The 23,943-nt window shown below is 43.3% G+C and overlaps 1 long non-coding RNA gene across 1 annotated transcript; it reads left to right on the plus strand.

Moving 5' to 3' along the window:
- The first annotated feature begins 10,045 nt into the window (after positions 1–10,045).
- LOC141574325 (uncharacterized) lies at positions 10,046–17,846 on the plus strand. The gene is made up of 4 exons (XR_012501224.1): positions 10,046–10,242; positions 10,768–10,902; positions 13,613–13,720; positions 16,915–17,846. It is a non-coding gene; the product is annotated as an uncharacterized LOC141574325 (long non-coding RNA).
- Positions 17,847–23,943: the final 6,097 nt, after the last annotated feature.

Consider the following 23,943-nt stretch of genomic DNA (forward strand, 5'->3'; position numbering starts at 1 on the left):
TAATTAGGCCATTATTCTGCTTTTAAGGAAGAACTACTTCATAAATATATTGTTCCGTGTAACTCCTGGTTCCAGTGGTCTTGTGTTTCTTCACCACTGGCTTCAACTGAAGTGGGTAACGGGAGGAGGGGGTGCCCATCTTTGAGAATGCACTCTTTCTCCACCTGCTTTCTGCCTGCAAGTAGGTGGTTCTAGGGCTGCCAGACAAGTCTCTAGCTTTTTTTATTTTTTTAAAGTAGAGTTGTGGTTTCTTTGTCATCTTTGTCATTACAGCTGCTTCAGAAAGTTTTTTAGGCTTCTGATCAATTTGGTTCCAGTCAGTCCCATGTGCTAGTAATTACATTTAAAGAAAACTAGTTTGCTTTTTTTTCTGTTTAATTGCAGCTGTCTGGTTATTATGAGGAGCAATAATCTTAAGTTTGAAGATGACACCTCTAATGTGATATTTGCCAAGGAACTGAGTCACTCTTCAACAAAGAATTCTCATGAAATCTTGCATTTTCACAGCATTTTTCAGTGCTGAATCTTACTGTTTGAGTCCAGATGCAGAGAGTGAGCCTAAGAGGCCCTGAGTTTCTAGACTCTGTTCCCTTGGATTCCTTCTTTAAAGACCAGCCCATTCTGTCTTGAGCTCATATTTTACCCGTAGTATCTTGTCAGCAGTAGCCAGTAGTAGCTGGCATTTCAACACTTCCTGTCCTCTCCTACCGTTCTCAGACTCTGCTGAGGGCCCCAGGTTCAGGAGCCAGTGGTCAGCCTTATAAACTACTGTAGGTGACAACTTAGCAAATGTTTTGTCACTTTTCATAAAATATGAGTTTGCTCCCTCTCCAGCCTCTAGTATCAGTTTCCTTGTCACCCAGAACCGAACCACTAAGCCCATGACACGTATTTTAGCTTCTGGTCACTGTTGCCTGACATTCTAAAGGCTGGAACTGGTGATGGTCCTGTGTAGACTGGAGGTGGAGTGGAGTGCAGTTCAGCTGGTACGCGGCACACACGGGAAGCAGTGTTAGTGAGTGGCTGACTGGGTCCTGCTGCCACAAAGAAGAGCTCTTAGGTTTTCTGATGATTCCAGCTACTTCTCATAGTTATTTCTAGCAGTTATTGAGAAGCCAATCTAACTCATATAAATTGGTAGCCTCTTAAACGTTTCTTTAATCTTATTTTATAAATTACAAAATTAAGTGAACTAACTGACCATGATTAAGGTAATTTGAAAATGACAATATCCATGTTTTTGGAGCTCCCATAATATGCTGATGTTCACCCATATTTATAACATCTTCTTAAAGGATATTTCTGATATTTTAAAAATGCAATGTTCTGAAATGTTACATTGCATTTAAGTGTTTTAAGGCACAGAAATGATTTCATTTTAAAATCCTAGTGATTTTAAGATTTTCCTATACCATGATGAAATCCATGCTTTTTAATATTTATATTCTATGCTTTATTGATGTAAATTATGGTTGCTTCTTTAGTTTCTACTAGAAAGGTATGAAATGTTTTTCCTGCCTCAAATGTATGTTGATGTTATAATATGGACAAAGGATATATTACAAAAGGGCCATTTAGAAATTCATTTTTGATTTTTCTTCAACAAAAGCAATCTCAGTCTTGTTTGGTTTGGCTTTCCTATGAAGTAGTTCTTTGAGTAAACCATGAAATCCCTTATACTGTATTAAAATTATTATCTGAAATTTAAAACAATTATGTGACACCATGTGAGTATACTCTGTTAACCAGAATTGTAATATATTTAACATTAATGACCTAATTTGAGAGTTACAGGTATTAAATATATTTAATAGTATTATATGTTAATAATATAAATGTTTCCATGTATATCATGTGTATACATATATATTTATAAAATTAATATTTGAGGAGTCATATAGGGTTCATTCTCTGTGTCCTGTTTTGTTTTATAGCTACAAGAAACTGGCTAAGAATAAAGAAACTGAATTTGTTAACCCTTTACCCCTTAAGATGAATCCAAATCTTATGTCTCAAGAAACAAAATGTGAACCAATTTTTGGACAAAAATGAGCATATAGTTTTACAAAAGTCAACAAATGAAGGTACAGAAAATAACTGTCCAAGAGTAACTACTGTGGAAGAACAAATAGATAAAATGTACCTTGATATTTTGAAGAAAACAGTATCTGTTTGTCCTTGATTATTACCCCAGGGTGACAAAATACATAAGGTAAGTGTTTATAGTTTATATTGATTGGACATAGTGATCAATGAAATTACATAAATACTGCTGACAGGTATGTACTTCGTGAGCCAGTGGGACTGATTACAGAGTAACTGCCACATGGATCTTGGGTATCTGTGTGCAGTTATCTGTTACAACACCCTGTCGTCCCCAGATTTTAAAATGTCACTGTAGCATTAGCTTTCTTTTAGAAGCCATTTTTTACATTTTAAATTTTTTAAACAAACATAGTCCAGAATTTGAGTAGCATAAGAAAATTAAGTTTATTCTGGTGCTTTTTACTCAATCTTATCAGTAGTCTGTGCTGTGCAAAAGGAGGTAAGTTGGCATTTCATATAAATGCTGTTAGTGACTGTTGAGAAACTTATACATCTTTGTTCCTTGTTTCTGTGTTCTTGATTTATTCTGTTTTATAGACTCATGACCACAGTATTCCATTTTTATTTTATGATTTTTATTTATATGTTTACCATAAACTAGCCATAAACTATCTCCAGTTCCTTGTGAAATAAGGCAGGGTACTAAGCAGTTTTTACCTTGAGAAATCTGGAGGAAAAAAGATAAGATTTTAAGTCATTTCAACTGTGTTCTTCTCCACTCTCCTCCATGTTCATTCTTGTAATTACATGTTTTCCTTTCTGGCAAGCCTGTTTTGTTTTATTATTTTGCTATTTTTGTTCCTGACTTTGAAGATGTGCTTCAGAATGCTAAAATCCTGATGAATTAGGCTTGGAGAACTTGAATGTCGTGGCTCACCTTCTACAAACTGTGTTCTTCAGTAAGCACTATGGTTTTGCAATCTGTTAAATTGTTTTTACAACTGTCACTGATGTTTGTTTAAGTACTGAAGAATTTGTACTTGTGCACAGACTTTTAGATCTCAGCTGAGTTCCGGAGAAGCAGGAGCTGGGACTGGTACACAGCTACCACACAGGAAGGCCAGAAGCACCCATCCTTTATTTAGAGAAAACCCCAAAGTGGATTATATGCATCAGTTAGGAGCTCAGGCTAAGGCAAACCCAGTTCACCATTCAAGACATTTTCTACTCTTGAAAACTTCAAAGAACATTATGAAAAGCAAAACCTTGAGATCCATCTCTGCCTCAAATCAAGCCAGGAAAAAAGGTAATTGTACACACTTTTCATAATAAAATTCAGTACATTTTCCTTATTCTCTACTTTCCCTGTTTCCTTCTCTCCTTCTAAGAACTTTCCTTATTTGCAGAAAAAAATTTTATCTTAAGGTGCTACATCCTGTCTCTTAAAGACAGATTCAGTTCACTTCAGTTCAGGGGGTTTGTCATCATTAATTCTAGGTTTTCCTGAATGAGACCCAGAAAGTTTTGGAGGTGAATGTAAGATAGGAGAGTCAAACCCTTCCTCAGCTGGTTGGCTTTGTAATATCCAAAATGTTTGCCAGAAAAGAGCTATAAATGCATAATGCAAAGGGCAATGTACAAATGAAGGTGGATACAGAGAGAAATATCTGGATATGAGTTTGTTCTAGTGTTGGAGGGTCTGGATGTTTTATTAATCACTTGTGTGTGTTTGTACATCCCAGTGCCTCTCTGAGTTATTTCCTGGTGGGGTCATCCATTTTGGCAGGAGGAAAGGAAGATAGAGTTGGCCTCGGTGAGAGAGCCCTTTGAAAAAAGACTTGTAGGAGGAATTGGAATTGGCTGTGTGGGTGTGTGGGGGAAGCATATTCCAGAAAATGAAACAGTGTGAAAGTCCCGAAGGAGGAATGCCTGGCATTTTGGGGATCAGCATAGAAACCCACATGGCTGGGGCAGAGTGGGCAGAGAGGGGAAGGGGAGGTGAGATCGGGCATCACAGGGACAGGCACAGTCGGCTTTTCTAGGGCATGAAGCAGCCTTGGGTTTCACTCAGTTTGGAAAGGTGAGTGCCTGGGAAGTTGTGAGCATGGCAGTGACTTCACTTGATGCATCCTTTAGACAGATTCCTCTGGCTGATGCCATTGACTGAATGCATTCAAATATAGACCCACATCATAGGGGCACAGGAAGAAGCACAGAGACCTGTTAGAAGGGGATTTGAGGAATCCGGGCTGGAAGTGATGGGGCTCGATCCAGGGTGGTGGCAGTGGTGATAATGAGAAGCAGTTGGATGGTGATGTATTTAGGAGATAGAGCCGAAAGTCTAAAAGATTGGTCCGGGGTTGTGAGAGAGGCGTCATGGATGATGGCAGGGTTTTTGGCTTGAGCAGCTGGAAGAATGCAGTTCCCCTCCAGCTGGGATAGAGGGGGAGGCAGAGTGGGCTTGAGGGTGGAGAGAGGACCAGGAGTTGAGCTGCTGAGATGCTAATTTTGAGATGCCTGTTCTGTGTGCAAGTGGAGATGGCAAGGAGGCAGTTAGATGGAGGAGTCTGAAGTTGAGAGGGAGGTGTGGACTGTAGGTATCAAGTGTTGTTAAAAATGAATATTTTTGAAGCCATGGGTTTTTTTTTTAATTGAAGTATAATGAATTTACAGTATTGTGTTAGTTTCAGGAGTACAGCAAAGTGAATCAGTTTTTTTGCAGATTATATTCTGTTATGGGTTATTACAAGTCATTGAGTAGAGTTCCCTGTGCTGTACAGTAAATCCTTGTTGCTGAACTATTCTATGTACAGTAGTTTGTGTCTGTTAATCACATACCCTTGATTTCTCCTTTCCCCCACCTCCCCTTGTTAACCACAAGTTTCTTTTCTGTCTGTGAGTCTTTCTGTTTTCATATATGTTCATTTGTATTATTTTTTAAATTCCCCATGTAAGTGATATATAGTTTTTGTCTTTCTCCATCTGACTTACTTCATTACACATAATATTCTCCTAGACTTGACAAAGATTATCAAGGGAGCATATCTGGAGAGAAAAGGCAAACCAAGGCCTGAGCCTGGGGCGTTCTGACCTAATGAGTTCAGGAGGGAGAGGGCTATCCTGCAAGGACAGAGTAAGGTTGAGGCAACCTGAGCATGTGCACTCCTGAAGCCACGTGGGGAGAGTATACAGAGAAGAGTTGATCTGCCGTGTCCTCTGCTGCTGAGAGAGAGAGAGAATGAGGACTGACAGCTGACCTTGGAGTTTAGCAGGAAGGAGGCCGTAGGCATTGGACAAGCAGTTTCCGTGGGCAGGTGGCTGTGAAAGGCAGACTGGGAACAGGAGAAGTGGAATTGGCTACTTCAAGGTATAGACCCCCCTGGAGAAAAGGGTGTAAAAGGTGGGGGGAAGGCAGTATCTGGCAGGAGGGTGGAGTCAGGGGAAGCCTTTTGTCTTGCCTTGTTTTGAATTTAATGAGAGAAATCATGATATGAATGAACAATAGAATGTTTTCTCTTTTTGGAAAGATGCAGTAGCTGGGAAGAAATGCGTGATGAGGGGAGTCGTAGAGCAGAGTCCTCGAGTGCAGGGGCTGTAATGGGGTCCAGGGCACAGTGGGAGGGTTGGCTTCAGGTGGGAATGTGGACAGTTCACCTGTGGAAAAGGAGAAAGGAGGAGGGGAGAGGTGGTTGTGGGTACTGGTAGGGGCAGAAGTGGTGAGAGATGGGGGTGATTTCCTCCGGTTTCCTCCACTTCCTCTGAGAAGTAAAACGTGCTGTGATGAGGCGGCAGTGAGGATGAGGCCAGGGTGCTGGAGGGGAGCAGTTGTGGGGGGGCTCTCCTGGAGGGCTGGGCTCCCAGCAGCAGGAAGTCTGCAACAGGTTGGTGACCGTGAATGTGAGCTGGGAGCAGGCAGGCAGGAGGGGTGTGTGTGTGTATCTATGAGTGTACAGCCACTTTCTCCCGCATGACTGCGGGTGTTGATAGTTGTGTAGTTGGATTTACCAAGAGAAGTGGTTTTTGCCCAATGAGTGCAGTGGACTGAGAGAGGAGCATGAAGGAGCTGCCCATGTGTCTGGGATGTAAGCGGGGTCGTGAAGGAAGAAGAGACATTGGGGGTGTGGACAGTATGAGAAGCACAGGATCAACATAGTGAGTCCCGGGGGCCCAAGTGCTGTGGGCATCCAGGTGCCAGAGGGCACGCCTGGTGGGGGTAGGACTGCCAGATGGTAAATACCTAAGACTGAGATTCGGGTGCAGTTGCATTACTGGTAACAGAAAAAGACCCAAAAAAACCAGTGTGAGAGAGCAGCTGGGGCAGAGAGACATGCACAAGGAGGGAGTTGAAGGGTCTCTGGTGTGCAGTTGGAAATTACTAAGAGTGAAGCCAGACGTCAGGTCACAGTCGATGGAAACGAGGGGGGTGGCATAGAGGTTGATAGGTGAAGGCAACAATATTTTTATGAACATTTTCCCTGATTTCAAAATTTCATAGTGTCTGCTACTGCCAAAATAAATAAAAACACATCACTAAAATCCATATTTATTTGAGTACAATGGCAAACTGTGATTTTCTGTTTTTGTACTGATCTATTTCTCATTAGAGTCTCTGTTAAGTAGGATTTTTTTTTAAAAAAGCTGTCTTTTTGTTGGAAAATTGCCCAGAGTGATTTTAGTTTTATTCCAAAGAACTGGAATTCCTTGGGGGTGGTTGTTACTTGTCACAGGTTGGGTGCCAGAGAAGCAGCCTCTGAGCCAAAAGTGCGTGTACAGAAAGTCTAGAGACTGTGCTTGGCATCAGCCCTGGTTCCCAGGGAGCAGCCCCTTGTGACTGGCGCTGATGCAGTTCGAAGTCTTCTCTTTCACATAACCAGGAAGCCTGGGCCAGTTAATTCAGAGCTGGTGCACCTGTGCAAGGAACCAGACTGCCCCCTTCTTTCCTGCTGCAAAATCCCTAGTCTGTGACTTCAGTCTTCCTTGTCACAAGATGGCTGAACAACCTCCAGCCCTGTCAGGAGGAAGAAGGTGAAAGCTAAAAGGTATACACCCATTAACTCAGCAGCTTAATCAGAGAAGTAGTCGCTGTCCTGGAAGCCCGGTGTTGGAAATTTTTGCTTTCATCTTACTGGTCAGAACTTTGATCCTGTGCCCCTGCCCCCCACCTCACCCCGGGTGCATGGAGTCCAGGGAGAGGGGTGTTTTTAACTGGCACATTGCTGCCCGGGGCAGAATTTTAGTGGGGAGGAAGAGGAGGTTTGCAGCTAGCAGTGTCTGCCATGTGGTGATTTTCCTTTTTATTCTAAATTAATTTTCTTTGACTGTCTACTCTTGTGTTTTTATTTTTAGATTAGTATGTTTGTTGTCACAAAAGGAATAGTTGCTCATTATTTAAATTCAAAAATACAGAAAAGTAAAAAGGAAGCAATAATTTAGTCAGAAACAGCTGGTGTCATAGTGGGTGAGCCTCATTCCATGCCTCTCTTGTGTGTGTCCTTCTGCAGATGGAAGGAAGCAGGGATGAGAGCTGGAAGGAAGGAGACAGGCAGGCACATGGACAAATAAAAATGGATGAAGCATTTTATAGGAACAGATCACACTTTATCAGTTCTTTTCATTAAAACATTAGGTTTCATTTTACTTAAATCTGTAAGAAGAAAAAGAAACTTCATCCTGAGAAATGTTACATCCCAAAAGGTCCTTCAAGAACATAGATTATGAAAACCCCTGAAAGACTGCCAAAGCTGTATTGTTATTTTTAACTACTTTTTCCAATTTTATACACGATCAATTTTCCCTTCTATTAAATACGTAGTAAAACTCTTACATTGCCCACTCACATGACTCCTACCCATTTTTGTTTGGGTTTTTTTTAATAAGTATATTATTTATAACTTTATTTTATATACTATATATAATGTATGTGTCATATATCATTATATATATTTATGTATGATTATATTATTTACAATTAATATATTTATTATATTCTCTCCAGCGGCTGTAATTCCCTTAAGCGTTTGAAAGTGGATCTTGGTTCTGGTTATTACAGAGCCAGAACGCCTTTCACCAGTCCATTAGCCATTGCTCCTCCATTCTGGAATTATTTTGATTGCCCTATAATTTGACTGATTTTTTTTAATCCATTGTTTTTTTAAGAAGGGCTCAGAAGTCCCAAATTCTGCGGTGTTTTCATGTTTGAATTTCATATCTAAGCAACTTTCCTTTCCTGTATAAAAGGAAAAGATACTGTCCATGTACTATTACTGAAAAATAACAACTTAGAGAAATCAAAATAAAGAACTCAGGAAGGGAGAATTCTGGTGTGAAAGCACTGGCTGACCGCAGCTGGAGCAAGAACCACCTGCCACACTCCCGCCGCCCCGTCCTGGGGAGAATCACAGTGCTGGTGGGTCTGACCCCTTCACTGGCCACGTTACTGGTTCTCCAGTGACTTGGAGGGATTAATGGCCTGATTTTACATTGACTGAAACAGATCCTTTATGAATGCTTTAAAAGATTTCTACAGAAAACCTTCTAAATCAAACTGCCTAATTAAATGTGATTACTGCTCTATAAGGAAAAAACCTGGAAAAGATTTGAAGGAAATCTTGGGGTGAGGTACTTTTGGGTACTTGTTTTTTCTTTTGACTTTTCTGTAGTTTCCAAATCTTTAAGAACCACTTATTTCACTTTTAATGAAAGAAGTAAACTTTGCATTTAAAAAGTTAACATCCTAAAGAAATTATATTAAAAATATAAAATTTTAATTCTTCACTTTCCTCGAAGGCAGTCAGGGAAACGTTCACTGGGGGTCAGTTCAGGATCTGCAGGGTTTGAGTACGGGCCTCCAGATCTCTTCTAGGAAGTTCCCTGAAACTTTCTTTTTGTATTACTAACTGAATAATTATTGGCCTTAGAACTATTTCTGCTGTTTGGGGATTTACGAGGTAACTTAAAAGCCAAAAATTTGACCAAAATATACATGAATAACATTTTTTTCTAATGTGATGAATGATATCACAGTATTAGAGCAGGATTATCATTTATTTCTTTAATCAAACTTAAACTTGTTGTTATAGTTTCCATGCAATTTATATTATTCCAGTGATACTATACCTTGATATACTTTATATAGAAAAATGTCCTTTAAAGCCCACTTAATCTGAAGTAAAATTCTTCATAAAGTTATCAGCTGCTCTTTGATGCCTCTTTTAGATATTTTTAGTTATTTCTGTGAACATTTAAAAGAGTAATTTATTTAAAAATGACAAAACCTGAAATTATCCTGATCCACATTCTCCTCACATTTATTTAGCTCCATGTGTCATTGGACATGAGCCTTGGGTCAGTTGGCCTCCGTGTCAAATGGAGTAGAAGCCGGTTCCGGGCAGGGGTCCCGCATGCAGGGTCCTGCGTGCAGGGGGACAGCTGTGTGAGGGCACTTGTTATGCACCTGCCTGCTGTGAGATCTTCACTTGTCTTAGTGCTCCTGTTGTATTAGTGATTCTTGTTACATAATTGCCGAATACATATTCAATGTAGTTTGTATTTGCGGTGCTTTTATCCATTGTTCATGACATTTAGGAATATCTGGAGCAGGACTCACCAAGCCAGCAACTCCAGCCTCCAACGGGGAAAGCTGCGTGGCTCCCTGAGAAGTCTGCAGGCCCCTCAGAAACTGATGCCTGTGTTCAGTTTCTGAATGTAAGTGTTGAATTTCACAGTAATATTCATAATGGTTGTATGGTCTATAATTTTATGTTAAAATTAAATTATAAATAATGAAATTTCTTCTGCACTGAGTGATACTGTATTCACTCACTCTTACTGAACATTTATTGATTTTCTTGTGTAGTAGAACATTGTTAACCGTGTCATTTTCATTTGTGTTTTTTTTTTCCCTAACCCACTGTGTTCAAATCTAATATATAACTCTACATACCAAAGTAATTCTTTTCCTTAAAAGCATTCTTCAGGCTACGGTGGTGGGAACAAGGAAGCAAAACTGATTATGTTTGAAAGAGTTCAGGAAGCAGAGGGAAAATGCAGAGGGGCACAGGCCCTTGGGCAGCGGATTACAGTCACATTCTCAGAAAAAGAGCGAGAACTTTGGAAGATAAGATGGAGGAACTACAGAGACAGCAGGAGGAGGAACTATTCCAACTGAGTCAAGACAACTATATTCTTCGAGCCAAGGTACTAGACACATTGTCCTACTTTTCCTTTTACTTATGGAAAAAGAACTAGTACTCCCTGCTAAATGCATTGTCACCCTCTGTCCCTGTGGCTCTTTGACTTGATGTGTTTGCTGCCAGTGACTTGGTTCCCGAGAGTGCCTCCCATCAGAAAAGCCTAAATCAAACCCCTGGGGAAAAATCAGAATTTAAACTGGCTCATATTGATCCTTCTCTTGTTAGTAGTCCTTTTTTGAAAATAAATCCCTTAGTTCACGGTGGTGACCTTCAAGGAAGACAGAGTTTCAGAAAGATTGCTGTAGAAGGGCTAAGTTCAGAGAATGACACTGTGTAGCATTTCTGAGTTAATTACATCATCAGAGCCATCAGCACAAAACATCCTGTAATGAATTAACTGTCGCTGGTGTTAAACTAATTCCAGTGTGTTTGTAAGAAAGTTCTAGGTCTGTGCACCTTGTGTTTTCTTTTATTCTTCCTCACTTCATCATTTCCTTTCCCAAATAAAATAATTTCTGCATTTTCTTAGTGAAGTAGCTTTGAAGAATCAAACAAGAAACAAAGGTGGTTGCCTTTTGAGGAAACATCAGCTCCTGCCACAGAGAAAAAATAAAATCAAAAAAAGAAATAGGAACAAGAGACACTTGTTCAGGGACGTCAACAGGTAGGGTTCTTCAGCACATAATGAGTTTGTTATGAGATCCTTTGGTTTTGAAAATAAGGCATTTAAAAATATTTGTGTCCATTTATCAGGTAATGGGAATTCTGGCAATATGAGGAAGTAATCATTTGGTCTGTACATTTGTCATGGGCAGAATTAAAGTGGTTAAGAGCATGGGTTCTGGATTCAGAGTCTGGTTTTAGGCTTGGCTTCACTACCTGCTGTGCAGCCTTAGGCAAGTCACATCCCCACTCTGAGCCAGTTTTCCCATCTGTGAAATGGGAATGAGTCTGACAGTACCTGTCTCATAAGAGTGGTTGTGAAATTAAGATAAGACAGCGCCTCATCTCCCAGAGCCCTGCAGCAAAGGTGGGCTGATTTTGCCCCCAGCCTGCCTGCCAGGGGAGCCACCCTTCCCTAGTCAGAGTTAAAATACTATGTATTAAGGGAGTTTTCACTGGTGTAGTGAGCCAGGGGCCCAGAGGTGCCCACGGCCCCATAGGAAACCAGGCTTCTGAGAGTGCAGGGCCTACGCCCTCGCTGTTCCTGAGGGACACGGGGACGTTGTCAAAGCTGCTGCTAAACCCGCTGGTCAGGGCTTGGATGGGCTGGCGGGGCCTTCCATGGGCTCGGAGAACAGAGGCCTAGCAGGCTTTCCTTGGCTACCAGTTTTCTCTTGCTTTACACTTAAAAGCCACTTGTGTGACATTAAAGCCACATTAGGAAATATATATATTTAAATCATAAAAAAGACAGTGCAGGCCAACCTGAGTGCCCTCCACACAGTAACCAGTTAATGCGTGTTGCCTATGACTAATGTTATAGGCATGTTTCCTTAGAAACTGTCCTATTTTTCTTTCATTTTTTGTAATGATTTTCAGTAGATAATATTGGCTAGTTTTGATATTATATTCAGAAATATGAATCAGACATTAATTTCCAATGCCCTGAGATTGAAAAAAATGTTGACTTAAAATTGGGAGAAAATGTACGTGTCCTGTAGAAGTCAGACATTTGTTCTGTGTGATGCATCTTGGTGACGATAACCTGACAGGCAGGCAGGACAGGTTTGGTGATCTCCAGCACGAGCTTCACCTTCATTTCCTCCCCACCACCCCACCCCCTTCTGTCTCATTATCTTTTTCTCCTTTGACAGTAGTAGCCTAAGCCTTGAGCCTGCCAATAAGAAGCAGTTTCACTCCAGGGACATCCAGAGAAAGTGCTACTGCATCAGAGATGACAGCATTTACTGCAAATGAGATAGTACTGATTTTGCAGGACACACGGCCCTAGAGTTACTGAGAGCCATCCAGACCCTCTGCCTGCAGTTCTGAGCTTGCACGGAGCATGGCGCTTTGAGGAACAGACCCATGAGTATGCCAGCCACCCCTCACACACACACAGAACACAAAACTTGTGTATCAACATATGTACATATTTTTCTGGGTTTCAAGAATTCTGCAGAATTAAGCACAGACTATCTGCCAGGCATTAGGCCAGGTGTGGTGAGACAGTTCAGAGTTTCATTAGATTCACAAAGGTCCTTGGTTTTCATCAGACTCTTAATTTTAAAGAGGTTAATAAACCAGAGCATCTAAGCACAGATTGCCACTGATCTCACTGTCTGAGTCCCTCTTTAGCTCAAGCCAGGTGCTGAGCTGGGTCTAGGCTTTGCTTTGCCTCATCCTGATCTCCTGGAAACACCTAGTCTCTACCTCCTTGCTTGCAGAGAGTTCCAGAAAAAAGCCTGTCTACCCACTGTGGCTCCATCCAGTTTCCTCACCACAGAAAGATGGGCCAAAAACAGAAAAAAAGAAGGTACAAATGTCACCAAGTCCAAACTCATTCTGCTCACTGCACAAAAGCCAGTAAGTTAGGAGACAGGGTCTTGGGGCAATGAACAGTTACTTTATTTAGAAAGCCGTTCAGAAAGCTGGCAGACCAAGAAGATGGCAGATTAAGGTCCTGGAGAACCATCTTCCCCAAGTCAGAATTCAGGCTCCTTTCCTACTTGCTTGGTTGTTGCAAACTTCTTGACATAAGAGTTCTTTGTTCTTGGAATCCTGTGTTCTTGCAGCTGTCCACGTAGGTCAGATCATGGTGCCCCTGTAAACTTCCAACAAAAGAAATGTTATTTTGTATTCTGCAACTTGTTATCTTTATGTGAATGGAAATGTGTTAATGTCCTTAAAAGTCAGAGCCTTGGGAACAGGCTCTCCTCTATATTTCAGGCTATTGGCAACATTGTTCCACAAAAGTTGCAGAGATGGCAAGACTGAGCCTAGAAAACAGAGCACAGGGTTAAAGTCAAAGGAACAGATCTAATATGGAGTCGGGTTCTTTTTTATCACACAAACAGCCCCCCTGGCCTTTCCATCCCTGATGTGCAAAATCAGGACGTGGTTTTTCCTGCAGTCACTCACCCGCTTACCCCTGTGAAATGCAGTACATTATACTGCCAGGCTCGCTGGCTTTGGGAAGTTCTGCAACTTTTTTGTTTACTAAGCATTTGGAGCATTTTGGAAACAGTTGTTTTCAGCTAGCAAATTGTCTTCTGAGAAAATTGAAAGTTTGAAAAATGTTTTAAAGCTTACTCAAAAACAAGAAATTTAAAGACTAAAAATATTTAAAGGATGTATCTTTCATGAGCACATATGCTAATGTTATATAGATCATGCTGACAACTACAATGTAACTTTCTATTTATAAAAAGGAAAATGAAAAATTGTATAATCAAGTGAAAGATCTCCATGAACAAGAAAAATGAAGAGTGAATGTTCAAGGAAAACCAGAGCTTATTCAGCAAATTAGCATCCTGAAAGTAAGTCCTTTTTAAATTCTTAAAATCAAATCAATTCTTTCTAAGCATTTTATTGTTATATTAACAATACATTTAGTTATACTTGGAAATTTTAAAAATTTTACATTGATTTTCAGTTTTGTAACTCATGTTTTTAGTTTTCAGTGGATTTTCTTTTGGCATTAGACAACTAATACATACTTCAGTATTTTCAGCATATTCATATTTGAATTTGACATCAGTTTTAGGAAATTGAACAGCCCTCTTGATCCGTCATTAAGCCTGGGACACTTATGTAATGCATCTCAGTAATGATGCTTTTAGTAATAATAGTAAAATAAATATACAGTATCATTTACTGTCTTAGGTCGGGTTCCAAACAAGTAGACCCTGAGCTGGGGGTCCTTGTGGAGGTGACTTCCTGCAGGATAACTCTCAGGAGAAGGGGAGCGAGAGATGCAACGTGGGGGTGGGCAGGGGAGGGAGGTCAAGTGAGACCGTGGTCTCAGCCAGAGGCTGGCGTCATTCTTCCCTCACCAGGAAGCTCAGGAGAGCAGACTGCACCCCAGAGTTGGTCCCCAAATGAGGCAAGTGGGAGAAAGCCATTTGTGCCCCCCAGCCAGTCAGGCCCTGGCTGAAGTGTGCTCTAGGAAGTGGGTGGGTGTACCTCTAGGCCAGGGGTCAGGGGCTGCCATTTGGTGAGGATGTTTCTCCAGAGGAGGGGAGCCTCAGTGGTGAGAACCAGCACTCACTGTGGCAGGCTGGCAGAGCTCACTCTGTAAGGGATTTTGGATGTTACTACACCCACCTTTAACATGTTAAGTGAAGGAGCTGAACCAACAGCCGTTGGCAAGCTAGGGTCCTGCCTTCTTTTAAGAAGTGACTAACCATTTCACCAAAACATGCAAATAGGACTGCTGTCAGAAGAAACTTCTTTGGCTGTGAATGTCATGTATGTTACACATACTCACATACTTCTTCCATTTTTCTGTAAGATAACCTAGGGCATTGAGGCAGGGCTGCTGTTAGCTCACACTGATCTTTCATGCAAAATAGAAAAAGACACATATTGTACAGACAAAGCTAGAAAGTACACAGGTTGGCAAGTGAGGGCCCTTTTGAGTAAGTAGGGGGGAAAAATCTCCTTTCCCTAGGCCAAGGCTAATCTGCCTAGTTCTGAAGCATGACGATTTACATCTGTTTCTTCCCAAATGCTTCAGTAAAGTGTTTCAAAATTTCACATCTTATATTGCCTGTTTTTTAAAAGAGAAGATCTATTCCAGGGTCCAAAACTGGAGCTCTAAATAATTTTCACAATGAAATAAATGATTTCTTTAGTACATTGGGGTTAGATGATCATATATGGAGTCCTAAGGTCCTTTTATAATGTCTCTGGAAAAACAGAAAAATTGATTCTAAGGTTCAGGTAGTGGACTGTATTTGGTTGGTTAGTTTCCATGTGTCTGACTGGCAATGTGTGCTTCTCAGAAGGGAGTCTAGAATGACATGACAGGGGGCACAGACCCCACAGGAAAATGCATCAAATCTTTGTGGGACATTGATTTGTTTTTTTCTCTGAGAATTGGCAGGAAGTATTTTTATATTCCTAATAAGCCAGCACTCTGAGGGTTTGCATTCTTTTAGATCCCACATCAGCTTTTCCCTTAGAGTGTACTCCTCACTTAGTGTTTTGCTCTTTAGAGAAAATAAACTTTGTCTTCAGTGACACAGAGTTCCACTGTGAGTTAGTTTTGAAATTTTAAGAACTGAATATTTTATATTGAAAGGAGTAAGGACCAGAGTGGTGGAAGATCAGGTCAGAGAGGCAGCCAGAGGCCCCTGAGTGTGTATCACAGTAAAATCTTGAAGAACCTCAGTAACTCTCCTGAAATGACATCCACCGAAGGTCACACAGAAGATTCAGCAATGAAATGATGAAGCCAAAACCCGTGCTAATACAGGGCTTTATGGGTGGATTTATTTTCTTGGTAAGGCTGGGTTTTAAGGTAGTGTGAGACAAAACTTCTGACAATTTTTATTTTGAAACTGAATTGTATCAAGTGTCCTGCCATGAATCCGAGAATTCCTTCAGCAGTTCTGAGTTGAGCCCCATGTTCATTTACTGAGCATCTGCCCTCTGCTTAGTGCCATCAGGTAACCAGGTGGTGACATCAGTCTCGGTCCCCACAGAGCTTGCAGCTTGTTAAAGAGAAAAGGCCTGCACACAGGTCAGGGTCATGGGAAACAAAGCACTGAGTGCTGTGCTGGAGGGGCATGGAAGGTTCGTGCGGGGGGAGAGGTTATCAGGAAGAGCCGCACTTGAACTCAGTCTTGAAGGATAAGTGTGACTCTGTGAAGCAGAGGAATGAGGATATTGAGAGTTGTGTGGAATGTTGGGCCAAGCCTTTTTTTTTTTCCTGCATTTGTGACACAAAGGTGAGCAAAATCAAGTTTTGCTTTCAAGTAAATATATACAGTGTCAGGTGCTGATGAGTGTTTTGAGAAGAAAATAAAGCAGCACACCTGGGGGCCAGGTTGGGGGCTGCCATTTTAGAAAGAGGGATCAGGGAAGGCCTTCCTGGGGCTGCACCTGAGCAGAAGTCCTGAGCCAGTGCAGGAGTGAGACACCCGGCTCTGGGGGGCAGAGCTGCAGGCAGGGGAAGCAGTCAGTGCAACCACCATGGGGTAGGAGTGTGCTGAGCATGTTCCCAGCCAGCCAGGAGGTCTCTGCAGCTGGAGTGGAGCAGGAGGGGGAAGATTTGGGAGACATGCATCAGAGGAGCAGGCAACACTGGGTTTTGCGACACTGAAGTTCATGGTAATAAGGACTTCAGATTTACCCTAACACAGGGGAGCCACCAGAGAGTTTCAGATGAAGGAGTGATATTAATGGACTCTTCAAAACAATTCACCCCTTCTTGTGTGGAGGGCAGACAGCAGGTGCCAGGAGTGGAAGAGGCGGGCTAGTTAGGGGGTCGTCGTCATCCGGGAGCAGTGAGAGCAGCGGTGGGAAGGGCCCTGCGGCTGTGCTGGGCACATGCTCAGAGCTGGCTCCGGCGGGCTCCGGGAAGCTCGTCATCATTTGGAGGGGGCGGGGTAAAATCAGAGCTGAAATTTAGGAAAGATGACCAGCAGCAGAATAGGATGAATTGGGTAAAAGAGAGCCTATACCACAATCTGTCGTGATTAGGAATAAGTTACTTTTGTATTTCTAGGAATATCAAGAAAGAGAAAACAGGTTTATTGGAAGACCTCAAAAGACTGAAGCAAGCAAGCTCTTGAAGCAGACTTGGGAAAAACGAAGAAAGAGAGAGACCAAGCCAGAGAGCAGGTGTGAGCACCACAGGAAGCACGCCGAGCTGGGATGAGTACTTTATACTCGTAACTGTGCTGAACTTGAGTGTAATTTATAGCAACTAATATAAGCAAAATGCTATTCCTAGAAGTATATTGTAATTTTAGGAACTTTTGAAAATTAGTTATTAAGAGGTATGTACATTTGATTGGTTTCAGCAGCAATAATTGCAAGAGTTGAAGAAACTCAAAAATTATTTTGAAGTCGTGGCATTGTGTGCGCAGCTGTTTGCAGTCCTCCCAGCTGGACTGCGACCTTCCAGGGCCGGACACCCTTTTTATCCCTGGGCCTGACACATAGCTCTCAAGTGTTTGACAAGTGAACAGACAACACCGTGCTGTGTTTGTAGAAGACACAAGGGTGAATATGGCGTTCCCCACCGGGGAAAACAAAGGAGGAGTAAGGTAAGAATGCAGAAATGTTTAATATTTAAAAAAAAATTAGAAATAAACAGGAGGTTCCTGGTAAGGGTTTCAGGGAGAAGAAGCATTTGAGCTGGGTCCTGGCAGGTGGAGGGCCTCAGGAGGAGAGGAGGGAGGCCATGCAGCTGTGTCTCGTGGGCGTGTCACTGAGCAAACCTGTCCTGGGGCGCAGGCGGTCAGGGCACGGGGCTGGAAAGGTCGATCAGATGAGCCCTTATTGCCAAAGGAAGGCTCTTTTCTCTGTGATTTTATGATCTTCAGTGTAAGATATGTACAAATAAATTCCACTAGCATGTTCGTAAGAAATGTACTTTCCTCTTCTGCAAAATACACTAATAATAATTGCTCCCATCATGTGTTTGTCGTGTTAAATAAAATCATACAAACTTTGAGAATTCAGACTGTGAACCCAACCTTCTTTTACTAACACACTATGCTGTGCAAAACCTAGCTACATCCATTGTTTGTTTGTTTGTTTGTTTTTGCCCCTTACTTTTTCATGATGCTTTCATTAAATAGGCATTGGTTTTCATGTGAAATCTTTTAATTTAGTTATTTCCATATTTTGAAAAATTACATTCAGGTTATTGAGTTACTTTACCTTATAGGTGAAAAATTATATGAAATAAAAATTTTGGAAGAAACACATAAGAAATGAGTGGCCTGCAGAAAAGATTACAGCAGTGTGCTGAAAACAAGGAGATTCTGGGTAATGATACAGTTCAGCTTAAGAAAGCAACAGAATAAACAAAAGCTGACATCTGGGGTGATGGTTCTAGAACATGCTCCTGTAGATGAACACTGTTCACCAAAATAGTCAGCTCGGAGACTTGTGTCACTGAACCACTGCTCTAAATGCTGTTAATTAAAACAGCTCATTTGGGTTTGGTTTGCTTTACTTTGGGTAGTCTGTTTTAGATTAGACTGAGAATACAGCCCACTGTCCATATCTAGGGGCCCCCTATTCAGCAGATTGAACGAACTGTAGATGGAAAATATTCAGAATAATGGAAAGTTTCAAAAAGCAAAACTTGAATTGGCCACAGGCTGGCAACTACTTACATAGTATTCACATTGCCTCAGATACTGTGAGTAATCTAGAGAGGATTTAAAGTACATGGGTAGGAGCACGAAAGATCCGTGCAAGTCCTCTGAAATTTTATACAAGAGGTGTCAGAATCCATGGATGTTGGTATTAGGGGGAAGTCCTGGAACCAGTGGCCAAAGGTTACCAAGGGATGACTGGAAGCCCAGGCTCCTGATCCCAGCCTGGCACATCCCCATGTGATCTGAACCCTGCCTGTACCACAATGCCCTGGTCACTCACCTCCAGCCCTGCCAGACTGCCCTCTTCTTCTGGAACAGACCAAGCTCACTGCACTTCATGTCTGACCTCTAGAAATACCCGTTACAGTCTGAGCATGGCTCTGCTTCAGTAAGGTGGGCTGCATTGCCACTAGAGAAGACAGGATGGAGGTTCCTTAAAAAAATAAAAATGGACTTACCTTATTATCCAGCATTCCCACGCCTGGGGATACGTCAGGAGAAAACTCTAATTCAAAAAGTCACATGCACCTCAATGCTCACAGCAGCCCTATTTATAAAAGCCAGGACGTGGAACCAACCCAAACGTCCATCGGCAGGTGACTGGATAAAGAAGTAGTGGTCTACTGATGCCACAGAACACTACTCAGCCATGAAAAATGTAAAAGAATGCCATTTGCAACAACATGGATGGACACAGAGATAGCCATTCTGAGTGAAATAAGCCAGAAGAGAGAAAAATGCTGTATGATACCACTTCCATGCGGAATCTAAAAAAAAGACAGCAATGAACTTAACGACAAAAGAGGAACAGACCCACAGACATAGAGAAACAAGCTGATGATTACCAGGGAGGGAAGGGGGTGCGAAGGGGTAAATATGGGAATTGGAAAATTGCCCCTCTTGGGGAGTGATGGAAATGGTAGCTATCTTGATGGTGGTGATGGTTTTCTGGGTGTAGACATCTATGAAAATTCATGAAATACTACACGTGAGCTGTGTCTAATTTATGGAACAGAAATCTTACCACAATAAAGGTGTTTTTAAAAAAAGAGATGGGCTGCATTGTGTCCTATGTTTCTATGTGTCTTCAGGGAGTCCTCGAGAGGGCGGTGCTGGCCTTCCTGCCAACATGATGACATGAAGCCTGAATGATCCATTGATGGGAAGAAGATAAGAGCCGTGGTCACATCTGGACCCCAAGCTTAGACATGGTGCACGGGTGACATTTATCGACAATCTGGCGAGGTTCCAGCCAGAGCTCGAGGCCGGGGAAGCAAACCGGGAGTGGCACTAAGGAGCATCGTGGCTCAGAGGCTGGACTGGGGGCCCTCAGGCTCCTCCCAGGAGGAGCCTCAGGGTTAGGGAGGTGGCTAACGTGCCTGCTTCGTGTCACCAGCAAGTGATGCCACCTGTGGAAAATCAGCTGGAATCCTGAGCTGGGTCAGCCCTGGGTGACGCGGTAAAGGCTCCTACCAGAGGGGGCGCCAGACGGACAGTGAACCAAGCAACAGGCTGCTGAGTTTGGGGCCTCTGTTTATCGTGCTTTCCGTGTCTCTCTGCATTTCATTGTCACCCAGAGGAATTGGGGCAGTGTTTCGAGGCTGATGGCCTCTCGGTTCCTCATCAGCCTGGCAAGCCCCCCAGCCCTGTCTGGCCAGACCTTGGCAAGCGCCTTCCCTTGTTCTAACAAAAGCCTTCCCACCCTCGCCTGCGGTGAGCTTTTGTTTTCTTAATTGATGGGAAAGAGGATACCTTACAGCCTCCTCAGGCCCTTCCTTAGGGCTTCTGCCTTTAGAACACGGGAAGGGGGCCCTCCCCCAACCCGCTGCCCTGGGTCCTGCACTACAGAGGGTCCCTCTGGCCCTGACACTCCCTCTGGCCACGCCCTCCATGGGGTGGAGTCAGCAGGGCCATGGGGACACGCCCATTGGCTCCACCCCATGCTCTGGAAAACCAGGACCCCGAATGCCCTGCCCCAGCAGCCCCTGACCCACTTGTAGTGTCTGCATTGGGTCTCCCCGGAGTTCAGCTCCCCAGGACTCACACAGAGGCCAATGGGCAGCTGTTGGCATGGAGGGTATGGACAGAACCCAGACGTGAGGTCTGAGTGTCCCCCTGTGCACATCCAAGGCCACTTGGGGCATGGGATGGACCCAGCATTGGGAAGAAAAGGGTCAGGCTAGTGGTCAGAGACTGGGAATCGGCTCTCCCCACACTGTCACTTTCTGTGTGGGACTCCCCTGTGTCTGGGAATTGTAAAGTTGAGCCTGGCCTTCCCCCTTCTAATGAATGTGTCGTTGTAAAGGCAGGAGTTTAGAACCTACTGCACTTAAAATGTTGACATCTATAGGATGGGAACTCCCAGGTATGCTCTGGCCCTGCACTTCCAAAGGTCCAGAGCAGTTCTGTTGGCTCTGCTGAGACTGCAAGAGGCAACGACCATCTCCAGAGAGGAGGGGCTCCTGCTTCATGCTCCGAAGTCAGGAGCTTCTGAGCGGACGAAACAATGGACACTGAGACCCTCGATTGTAAGTTGGTTTAGAGTGATGCCAAAGGTGTGTGTGAGGTGTGTGTGCGTGCGGGCTCACGTGCACCTGGGGACGTGTGTGGTACGTGACAGTGACTTTGCGTGTGTGTGCGCACCTGAGGACGTGTGTGGTTGTGTGTATGTTATGGGTGTGCGTGTGGCACATGACTCCGTGTGTGTGCGTGGGGATGTATGTGGAGCAGAGGCAGTGTGTCTGCACGTGTGTTTGTGTGTACGTGCATGCATTAGTTTTAAGAATAGCAGAAGCTGTCCTTTAGAAGTCTGAAGTCGTAAAAATTGTATGGTGTTCCTCACTGTATAATTCAAAATGAAAATAATCTTCAATCACCAGAAATGTAGTCCCCCCCGCCCCGATTCTGATTTTCCCCCCATATTGATTACGTCTTCATTTGACTGATGAGGAAACTAGCTTAGAGATGTTAACTGACTCAGCCAAGGGCATGGAGCTCGCGAGCCCAGGGCCAGGACGCAGTCCAAGCGGCGCGGCTTCAGAGGCCTGGAGGCCTGCTCACGACCGCACGTGGCCTCTTGGCCGGGGGAACAGATTCTGATGGGCCGGGGCCAGCGTGCAGGCTGCCCAAGCCACGGACTCTGCAAGTCAGGTGGAGAGTACCACACAGCAGACGAGGGTAAAGGGCTGCTGAGAAATAAGATAGGTTCCTAAATCTTTGATGAGTAAGGAGGCCCACTGCTCAACCTCGATCCCTTTGCTGGTGGCTAACAGGGACCAAGGCCCACCAGAGCGCTCCTGGGAGCTGCCTGCCGAAACCTGGAACAGGACTGCTCAGGACTGGCTCTGCAGCAGGAGCAGAGGGAGGCAATGACGCCACCTGGTGGACATCCTGGGTAGTGGCAGTAGGAGGCCTAGCACCTTTGGTATGGAGGTGGCAGGACGAGGTCCTAGGGGATGATCATTTCCACATGTCTTAAAAATCATTGCTTCATATATTTTATCCATCTTGGAATTTATTCTAGCATGGTAAATATGGTCTCCGTTACTCCTTCTTAGCTGAATTGATGAATTTTTTTTGAGGTTAATTTTCTCTTCAATGATTTGGAAGCTGTATTGCCTTTTAATGAAAATTCTCTCTACATTTTTATAAATCATCTCTAAATTCATAACTCTGTATGTAATTGGACCAGTATTGCTAGAACAGTCTCAAAAATGAAATCATCTATTAGATCTTGTTTCTCAATCATGATACATTTAGCATATTTTACCTCTCTGCTCTTCCCAATTGTGTGTGTGTGTGTGTGTGTGCGCGCGCGCGCTACACTTACTGCTTTTTAGACAGTTGCTTTAAGTCTGTTACATTCCCAATGAATATATAGGTATAAACATCTTGGATTTCTTTGCTCACTACCACTACTTAATCCCATGTCTTTCCCATTTTTGAGTTCTTTACTTCTTTCCCAATCAAATGGACACATGATTGGCTAATTTTTTTCGAGCGGTGGACTTGGAACCCTTCCCTGTCTATACGCAGCTTTATGTTCTTGCCATAACTCTGCTTCATTGAGAAGCATGTTTTTACCATTTCTCAGAAGGGCTTCCGCTTTGAACCACTAAACCATCACCTCACTCATTCTCTCCATGCTTATTCCTGAAAAAGTGAGCCCTCTACTGGAGTAAAGATGCTTCCCGTCAGAGATGTGTGGCTCCCAGTCCCAAGGTCCAAAAGAAGAGAAAGGGAAAGATTCCTGGTTCCGATGGTCCCATTTTGTCAGCTGAGAGATCTAGTTATCCGTGTGTCTGCGTTGGAATCTGCAATATCTTGCCTCAGAGTTCCCTTTTTCTGTCTTACTAGGGGAGCCGCATTAGCTGAGGTCAGGGCGCTCTGGCCCTTGTCAGGATCCCGGTGCTGAGGCAGCCCCTTCCCCCCACCCCCACTCCTTGTTCTTTTGATTGTGCAAACTGGGTGCCAGCCGTGTGAACCCTGTACCTGGCAGCCAGGATTGCCCCCTAAGCGACGTGTCCCCATTTCCTTGGCGTCCCTCACTGCTAGCAGCTAGCTCAAGGAAGGGTGCGATCTGACTTCCACTGCCGTCCTTCCTCCTTCCTGTGCAGGCGGGTCCTCCTTTTGCTCTAGTCGGCCTGAAACCTTCTTTCCTGCCCTGCGTCCGCTGAAGAAATGCCTCAGCGTTTCCAGCCGCTAGAGGGCGCTCTTCTCCTCTCTTTGGTCCCCTTCAGCACTTACAGTGGAAATTTAGCAGGTGGGAAGGGCTTGGGGGTTCTCCGTATCTAGGGGCGCCCGATCCAGCAGATTCAACTAACTGTGCGTTGAAAATATTCGGAAAAAAACAGAAAGTTTCATAAAACAACACTTGAATTTGCCATACACCGGCAACTACTTACATAGCATTCATGTTGTGTTAGATATGGTGAGTAAGCTAGAGATTCTTTTAAGTACACAGGAGGACATAGCGAAAGAGAATGTGAGAATGAATGTACGTGTATATTCATGTATAACTGAAAAATTGTGCTCTACACTGGAATTTGATGCATGATTTTTAAATGTGTATAACTCAATAAAAAAAGTTTGTATATATGTATAAAAAAAGTACATTGGAGGGTTCACATAAGTTCCATGCAAGTCCTATGCCATTTTATAGAAAAGGCGTCAGCATCCATGGATGTTGTCATCTGTGTGGAGTTCTGGAACCAGTACCCCATGGTTACCAAGAAATGACTGGAAGTCCAGGCTCTATAACCAGCCTGGTATGTACCCACGTGGTCTGAATCTTGCCTGTACCTCAGTCTTCCGGTCACTCTCCTCCAGCCCTGCCAGACTGCCCTCTGATTCTTGAACAGGCCACACTCACTGCACTTCATGTCTGGCTCATAGAAATACCCATTACTTTCTGAGCATGG

Source organism: Camelus bactrianus, chromosome 21, assembly GCF_048773025.1.
Source record: "Camelus bactrianus isolate YW-2024 breed Bactrian camel chromosome 21, ASM4877302v1, whole genome shotgun sequence".
Lineage (NCBI taxonomy): Eukaryota > Metazoa > Chordata > Mammalia > Artiodactyla > Camelidae > Camelus > Camelus bactrianus.